Genomic DNA, 9,533 nt, shown 5'->3' on the forward strand with positions numbered 1-9,533 from the left:
CCATCTCCACCCCAAACCCTTGGGATTTTCCTGAGACCACCTCACTCGAATACAAAACCTTATGTAAATCCACATCTCAACCGAGAAAGAATCCCATCACACCATGGCTATCCGAAAATGGCAAGGCAAGGCTAAAACCACTGTCGAAACTCGGCAATACCCATGCCAATGACAACAAGTGATGGGCCTCTAAATTAGATATAAATTAAGGCCCATGCCTCTAAATTAAACATAAATTAAGGCCTATGACCATCCTTCAGCACATTAAACCTCTATTTTCACATTAGATAATGTATTTTTAACTTTAATATATTCATTAGGAAGGTTTATGAATAATTACATATTTGGGCATAATATTATTTATTTTTGTGGAATATTATGAGAATTTTGGGCAGATTATGAAGATTTGGAGGAAGAGATAATTTAGGGACTTGCTCCCTACTATAGGAGGATCACTATTAAATAATAAATCAACAAGGTATTATGGAGTTATGGCACAGATTGTGGAACGCCAATGATTGGGAAAATCTAGGAATGTGTTCCTTGCCATTTAATGCAGATCCCTAGTATTGGGAACCAGATCCACTAATTAAGGGATTTTGCTCAGGAAAGATTCCTCCATTCATGGGGAATGATTCCTAATCATTTTTTATAAGTACCAAGTCTAATTTTCCTCTAGGGATAGATTTTTATTAGTGTTCTTGTGGAAAGAACTCGTATTTCTGCAGTTCCATTGTATTTTCTTGCAGGGATGTAATTGTATTGATGAAAATAATCAAGATTGGTGTCATGTTTAGCTTCTAAATATTGTTCTCCTCCATATGTCTCTGAGTTTCCTTGGGCTTGGCCATCCCAAGAGCCTCAAATCCATTTTGTATCATTTTCTTTCCTTCCTTTCACTTCTTATTCACATGCATCTCTTGTTTTTATTTCTTTCTATTTCTGCATTTAGTATTAATGATTTCTTATTGTGGGATTGGGTTAAATGGTTGATGTAAGTTATTTTGTAGGATCAAAAAAATCATTTAATCCTTGGAAAAGATTTGGAAGGTCATAGTAATAATTGAGCTACTTGGATTAGTCTTCTTATTCCCAAATCTAGATTTCTGGAACTCCTTTGTGGCAACTAGCAGTAAATTTATGCTATTTTTTAGAGAATTATAACGAGATTCAATCTAGTTGGTTCCACTTTTATTAAATCAAAAAAACATTATATTTCATAAGAAAATTTATTCCATTGCATTTTCACTTCATTAGGTTAGGCATTTGATGGATTTACTAGCTCACTAGTTCTCAAATTTCTAATTTTTAGACTAGTAATTTTCTGCTATTTTTTAGCATGGGTTAACATAGGTATTTTTGAGTGATTCCACTTGGAATGGAGACCTAAGACATCCTAGTCAATAAAAAAAAAATCCCATCCAATTTGGATTTGATTTTCTTGGTCATTCGATGAATTATAAATTCGTATAGTAAATTTGTAACATCATATAGTAAAATAGTGGATCCTATAGGAGAACTAGTACATCCTATAGGAAATCCTGTAGCGGCCTGTTTTGAGCCCGAATTGAGAAAAATCATACTTGAAGCTGGGATTAGGCCTCTACTTGACCTCCATGCCATCAAGACCATTTTAACCCTCTTTTAACCCTCTTCCTTCATACCTGTCTCCCCTGCGAAAGAACAAGTGAGGATTAGCATTTGCATTTATAAAACAAAAAGATTAAAAAAATAGTTCTTTTATATTCACACATGCACATAGCAATTAATACTACCTAGATTAGACTCCAAGCTCTGTTAGTTTAAATCATCATATGTGATAAATATGGTTTAATTAGGTTTCTTTTACATTTAGTTCATGATCTTTATGTAATTAGAATATGTTTTTTCCTTGTACTTTATTTCTTGCATTAGGTTAAGGCTTCCATTTCGAGCATTTCATTTTCTGCAATTAGTTTAGGATTTGGTTTCAGTACATGCAGTCCATTACATCTTGACATCAAAGGAATGAAACATTGCATGTTGCACATATAGTGTCGATACCTCTTAAGTTTGTACGAACCTTGGGTTGATAATTAAAGCCAATAGCCTTGAGAGTTGTAGCATTCTTGTTGCAATACCAAGGCTCATCACTTTTTGGCGTCGTTGTCAGGGAGGTGTCAAAGTATGCATTGTTTTCTTCCCTAGTTGATTCATTTCTTTTTAATTTTTGCAAAAACAAAAAAATATTTTCATTAGGAATATTTCATTTCAAAAATAGAAAAGTGCATTGCATTAGTGTTTTCATTCAATCATAAAAACAAAAAATGTCCAACACCAACCCACCCCCCATTTCATCACATGATGCAGTAAGAGCCACATCACCATTCACTTTTGTAGGTAGAGGAAGAAGAGATGGCAAATAATGTAGAAGAAATGGATGGAGATGATGACAATGAGGAATATCCTCTCGGATTTCCCATTCAAGATACTGATGGTAGTGTGCACGTGAAGAACATTCCTCCATCTTTTCTTCCAAAATTTCATGGTCTAAGGTCAGAGGATCCGGAAATCTTTCTCTTTTAATTTGAAATTGTTTGTAGATCTTATGGTTACTTATTAAAAACTCAAAAATTGTGATTGTTTCTGGAAACATTCAAGGATAGAGCTCTTAAATGGTTCATGAGTTTAGGGACTAATTCAATAAGATCATGGAATGATATGCAAAAGATATTTCTAGAAAAATATAAAGATCATGATCTTAAGGAAGAAATATTTAGGATGAATCAAAGAGACAAATCATGGATGGGACAAATTTTTTTATTGACTAGGATGTCTTAATTCTCCATTCCAAGTGGAATCACTCAAAAGCACCTTTGTTAACCCGTGCTAAAAAATAGCAGAAAATTACTAATCTAAAAATCAGAAATTTGAGCACTAGTGAGCTAGTAAATCCATCAAATTCCTAACCTAATGAAATGAAAATGCAATGGAATAAATTTTGTTATGAAATAGAATTTCTTTGTGATTTAATACAAGTGGAATCAACTTGATTGAAGTTCGTTAGAATGCTCTAAAAAATAGCATAAATTTACTTCTAGTTGCCACAAAGGAGTTCTAGAAATCTAGATTTGGGAATAAGAAGACTAATACAAGTAGCTCAATTATTACTATGACCTTCCAAATATTTTCCAAGGATGAAATGATTTTTGTGATCCTACAAAAGAACTTACATCAACCATTTAACCCAATCCCACAACAAGAAATCATTAATACTAAATGCAGAAATAGAAAGAAATAAAAACAAGAGATGCATGTGAATAAGAAGTGAAAGGAAAGAAAGAAAATGTTACAAAATGGATCTGACGCTCTTGGGATGGCCAAGCCCAAGGAAATTTAGAGACCTATGGAGGAGAACAAGATCTAGAAGTTGAACATGACACCAATATTCATTATTTTCATCAATACAATTACATCCCTACAAGAAAATACAATGGAACTATAGAAATACAAGTTCTCTCCATATAAAAATCTATCCCTAGAGGAAAATTAGACTTGGTACTTATAAAAAATTATTAGGAATCATTTCCCATGAATGGAGGAAGCTTTCCCCACCAAAATCCCTTGATTAGTGGATATGGTTCCCAGTGCTAGGAATCGACATTAAATGGTAGGGAACACATTCCTAGATTTTCTCAGGCATTGGAGTTCCACAGTCGGTGTCATAATTCCATAATATCTTCTTGATTTATTATTTAATAGTGATCCTCCTGTAGTAGGGAGCAAGCCCCTAAATTATCTTCTCTTTGAAATCTTCATAATCTGCCCAATATTCTCATAATATTCCACAAAAAATAAATAATATTAGGCACAAATATGCAATTATTCATAAACCTTCCTAATGAATATATTAAAGTTAAAAATGCATTATCTAATGCAAAAAAAGAGGTTAATGTGCTAAAGGATGGTCATCTGCCTTAATTTATTTTTAATTTAGAGGCATGGGCCTTAATTTATGTCTAATTTAGAGGCCCATCATACCCCCTGCTGAAAGTGTTGCTCATCTTCTGAGAAACTTAGTGACCTCATTATGCCTCATCCATGGCCCTGGTGGCCTCTCTCTTGAGCATTAAGAATCTTGCTTGTAAGTTCTGCAAGGACAAGCCCAAAATCATATTTGTGCAAAGAAAAATCCTTGTTTCTTGAGACCATTAATTTTCCTTCTTCCCCTTATTCAAGATGGTTACTGAATATTTTTTAGTTTGACAAGATCTTCCACATCCTTATCAACCTTCCACTACCTTGTTCCACCATTTGGAAACCTTTGAAAACTTCAAAATGCTTTTAGATAAGAACTAGGACATCCTGTAGTAATTCCTATCAAAACTATAGGAAACCTACATGAAACCCTGTTAAAACTACAGGAAACCCTTTTTGAGCATAAATGATAGTCTGAGCCTAGGATATACCCTCAACTTGACTCCCATGCCTTTCTCTCATTTCTATAACATCTTTTAGGCCTTGGACAAAAGCTAGAAAGAGATTAGAGACCTCTTGGAAAGTCTCTTTTCATCACTACAGTTTGAGTTCTGTTTTGATGGTGGATGCCTCATTTCCTTTTGTTGCCTTCTTCTTCTCTCTTGTGGCCTAGATGGTTGCCTAATGGCCTTGGAGTTCTCTATTTTGATTAGGTCTCTCTTAGGCACTGTCATTTTGGGTTTTAGCACATTTTTTTCTATTTCCTTCTTATAGTAGCATTCTGCTTTCCTGTAGTAGTCATTCCTTCTTCCTTCAATGTCTTCTAACTATATGGGAGTGATGAGAAATGATGTAGTTTTGCGAAAATGGAGAGGATGCTCTGTTTTCTTTTTCAAGAAATTTTCAGGGTGATAGGGTTTGTTCCTGAAATTATGAAATTGGATGGATGAATGATGGATAGATAGTGAATATGAAGTGGATAGAAGGCTTGGAGTGCTGTGGTGACTTGGCCTTAACATGTGTAAGAGGTTCATGTATAATGTTAAGAGGGAAAACCTACATCATTTAGGATCCGACACACTAAAAACCCTATTACTTAGAACAATTAGGGATGAATGGATTAATCTCCTTGATCTCATGAGTAGAGGTGATGTATACCAATTATCATTTGAAGAAATTTGTGAAACATGTAAACGCATATCAAGAGGAAAGGCAAGAGTAGGTAAATCAACATCAAGATCAGTAAGTCGAGCTAAACTTGGAAATTTGTTTGATGATTTTAAAAGAAAAATTCTTAGCAATCGAACCAAACAAGTAGAAATGTTAAGAATGCAAGATGAAGAAAAAAAAATATGTTGATATTTGTGTTGTCCATGGAGAATCACATGATGTTAAACATTATCCATCATTACCAAGGTTGAAGGAAGTTCACCAATAGGACAATGGAGCAAGTCAATTGCCAATGTAGCGATGTTATGTAGCTCCAAGAGGACCATGGCAGCCTATTCAACTTAGTATGGTGTAAGAAACTAATTCACAATTTCAAGCTTATGCACATCCATCTCAAAGTAATTGGAACACACCCTTTCCTTGGCAACATTGGCCGTCTCAACCCCAAAACCAATCTTGGCAACAAGGTTGGCAAGGAACTTATGGGAGTTGTCCACAATATCCTCAATATTTTCCTTAATATCCTCCATGCCCAACTCCATGTTATCCCTGCCATTCACCTCCACTACAACCACAATCCCAACCACATCCATCTCAAATATCGACTCCCACTCAGCTACCTGTATCACCATTTCCAAACCCACACATTGAAGTAGCTCACCCCACTTACAATGCTGAGGCACGACACTTCCAAACATCTTCTCTTGAGCTAAATGGTATTCACCATAGCTCAAGAAGAGTATCACGAAAAAGAGATTATCTTGATATCATTGAAGGACCACATCCAGAAGAATAAGATTCGAATGAGAAGACCAAAGAATCATGGGTTGCACTTGATGAAGAGCAGACATCAAAATCAGAGATTGAGAGAGCTCCCCATAGTTACCATCAAATCCTCCATGTATTCAAGAGAACAATTAGCAAAAAGAGGAATATTTGAAGGTCATAGTAGAAGAAGACACGAAGAATGATCTAGATAAGCAAGGTAACCAAGGACATCAAAGTTATATTGAGGTTTGGTTCCAGAAAATCAACAAGATGGAGCATCACTCTCTTCTTCAACTATGCTTAATCCTTTTAAATTCAAATCATTTGGTCTCTGAAATCCAAGTACATGTCAAAGCATACATTTTAATACTACACATCATTTTGTCTGTCATCTTGATGTGCACATGGCTCCATTGGAAGTATTCTTATACTTGAAAGTGATTTTGTTTTTCAAGTAGGGCAGGGTAAAAAAAAAATGAAAACAAAAAATTTCTCAGTGAAAACCTCCTTTGAGACGCCTTAAATTGGCTCATCGATTGAAAACCTCCATAAGGCAATCAATGGGTTGGGAAAAAAATAAAATAAAAATCCTAGGTGAGAACCTCCTTTGAGGCGTCTAGGCGGACCTACTAGTTGAAAACCTTATTGAGGTGACTAGTAGGCCTAGAAAAAAGAACGGAAAAATAATTAAATAAATAAATTTATCCTTGCTCCATGTATCTCTTTGATTAATGTAGGTGCTCTCCAACATATACAAGGAACAAAAACAAGTTGTCACCAAAGAAAAGAAAAAATAGGTCAAATCTAGTCAAAAGAAGTCAAATTTTGACTTTCTTCTCCTTTGCTCAATGCTTCAATAGGACCAATTCCATACCAATCCATCAAACCTCATCTATTTCCACCATCCACTCATCATTCCCAAGCTTCTACCACTCGTTTTCCTTGTTGTCCCAAAATACTACAGGAAGGTTGTGTTTTACTATAGGAAACAAAAATACATAGAGTAGAAATTTGTTTTTTCCATAACTTGAAAACCATGCATCCATTTAAAATTATTTTTCATGGGGAGATGCATATGGATGATGGTAACATGCCCAAGAAATTTTAGTAAATTCTAGTGCACGGTTTCCAAGAAATTGGCCTCCATCACCTTCAGCCATTTTTAGTTTTTCTCGAAATCTGTGCATCCATTGACCAAATTGTTTTTATGGAGAGGTGCATAATGATGATGGAAACATGCTCAGAAAGCTTCAGGTCAATCTATTCTATCGTTTGGGAGATATGGAAAAAACAAGTTTGCTACAAGAGACTATCTTACAGGAGTTTCCTGTAGTACTATAGGAAGTTCTGAAAATCTACAAGAAAGGCAGTTCGATGAAAAATTATGCTGCAGACCTATTTTGGGATAGGAAAAAAGGACATTGACTTCACCACATCTTAGCCAACACCCATCATGACCGTGTCACTCTACGGTCACTCGTTCCAATACTTATTTACCCTCCAACGAAAAAAGGAGATGAACATTATAAAAAAAAGGGCAGCTACAGCAGCCTATTTGGAAGTAACAGCAGGCTCCAAGCCTAACCTTCAGCACCATGATTGAAAGAGGAGAAGCATAACTACAGGCATAATGAAACTCCTCCAGAGCTCAACAACAACAGAGGAAGTCATCATGATCTAGGTGGATATTGGTGGCCACCCACCAATTCCACTTGGACCCCAACCATTGTTTCTTTCAGTTTTTCAGTTTCCTTATTTCTAGCACAATTTATTATTTTTGGCAGTTTTTCGGGTCCTGAACTTCTAGAGCTGTTTTGAGGTCTTAAACGATGTTTTTTGGGAAAACTGGGAGCAACATTGATTAACAAACCCATGTTTCTCATCCCAAAGTTGTATTCTTCATATAGATCTTTCTAATCAGGTATTGTGCACGTCAAACGGAGATTGTATGCCAAAGTTACGACCCCACGAAGTTGATGTACCAATTTACCCAAAATAGGGCCCATAGTTTGGCGCTTCATCTCCTAGGGTTAGGTTTTTGGATGTTTAGGGTTTGCCATTGTTTCTCAACAATAAATAGGCCTTCGAGCCTCATTGTAAGATAGTTCAGAGGCATGCAGCTGCCACATCTCTCCTCAAAGATAAGCTACCATCACTCGAGCTAGTTTATTAGCTCAGGCAATGGTCGCTTATCTTTGAGGAGAGATGTGGCAGCTACATGCCTCTGAACTATCTTACAATGAGGTTCGAAGGCCTATTTATTGTTGAGAAACAATGTAAAACCATAAACATCTAAAACACTAACCCTAGGAGATGAAGCGCCAAACTATGGGCCCCGTTTGGATAAATTAGTACATCAACTTCCCGGGGTCATAACTTTGGCATATGATCTCTGTTTGATGCACACAATACCTCATTAGAAAGATCTATTCGAGGACTACAACTTTGGGATGAACAACATGGGTCCATGTTGCTCTCAGGTTTCCCAAAACATTGTCTTTTAGGGCCTCAAAACTGCTCCGGAAGATCAGGACCCAAAAAACTGCCAGAAATAGTAAATTGTGCTACAAATAAGAAAACTGAAAGAAACAATGGTGGGGGTCCAAGTGGAATTGGAGAGTGGCCACCAATATCCACCTAAATCACATCACCTACACATCAACAAGAAGAAAACCCATCAGTAAAATAAGATCAACAAAAAAAGAAAAAGGAAGTTAAGAGATGTACCTGAGTCATGATGAAGCACAACAACATCAACTCAGCAACAACATGCATGTCTCTCCAACAACCATCAGGTAGTTACAGGTATGCAATATTCTTAACCTCTTCTCTTGAGCATATTATAGTTATGAATTTGTTGTCAATGCATGAGCCATGAGGTTTTATAAGCTAAGGATGGGTCAGCAGTCTCAGCTACCTTCAACTAGTTAATTCCAGCTCACTCCTTCACTCATGAAATGTTGAAAAATCAAATTATGAAGGGTGATGATTTGAAGGAATGAGGACAGCAGTGAAAAGAAGAAATTTTTGGAAAGGCCAAGTCACCATAGCACTCCAAGCCCTCCATCCACTTCATAATCACTATGTATCGATCATTCATCCATCTAATTTCATAATTTCAAAAACAAACCCTATCACCCTGAAAATTTCTTGAAAAAACAAACAGAGCATCCTCTCCATTTTCACAAACCTACATCATTTCTCATCACTCTCATATAGTTAAAAGACTCTAAAGGAAGAAGGAATGACTACTACAGGAAAGCAGAATGCTGCTATAAGAAGGAAGAAAGAAAAAATTGTGCTAAAACCCAAAATGACAGTGCCTAAGAGATACCTAATCAAAATAGAGAAATCCAAGGCCATTAGGCAACCATCTATGCCACAAGAGAGAAGAATAAGTCAACAAAAGGAAATGAGGCATCCACCATCAAAACAAAACTCAAACTATAGTGATGAAAAGAGACTTTCCAAGAGGTCTCTAGTCTCTTTATAGCTTTTGTCCAAGGCCTAAAAGTTGTTATAGAAATGAGAGAAAGGCATGGGAGTCACGTTGGGGGTCTGTCCTAGGCTCAGACTATCATTTATTCTCAAAAGGGGTTTCCTGTAGTTTTAACAGGGTTTCATGTAGGTTTCCTGTA

Source organism: Pinus tabuliformis, chromosome 1_1 (genome assembly GCF_031772625.1).
Source record: "Pinus tabuliformis cultivar Carrire ecotype Pingquan chromosome 1_1, CPIR1, whole genome shotgun sequence".
Taxonomy (NCBI): Eukaryota; Viridiplantae; Streptophyta; class Pinopsida; order Pinales; family Pinaceae; genus Pinus; species Pinus tabuliformis.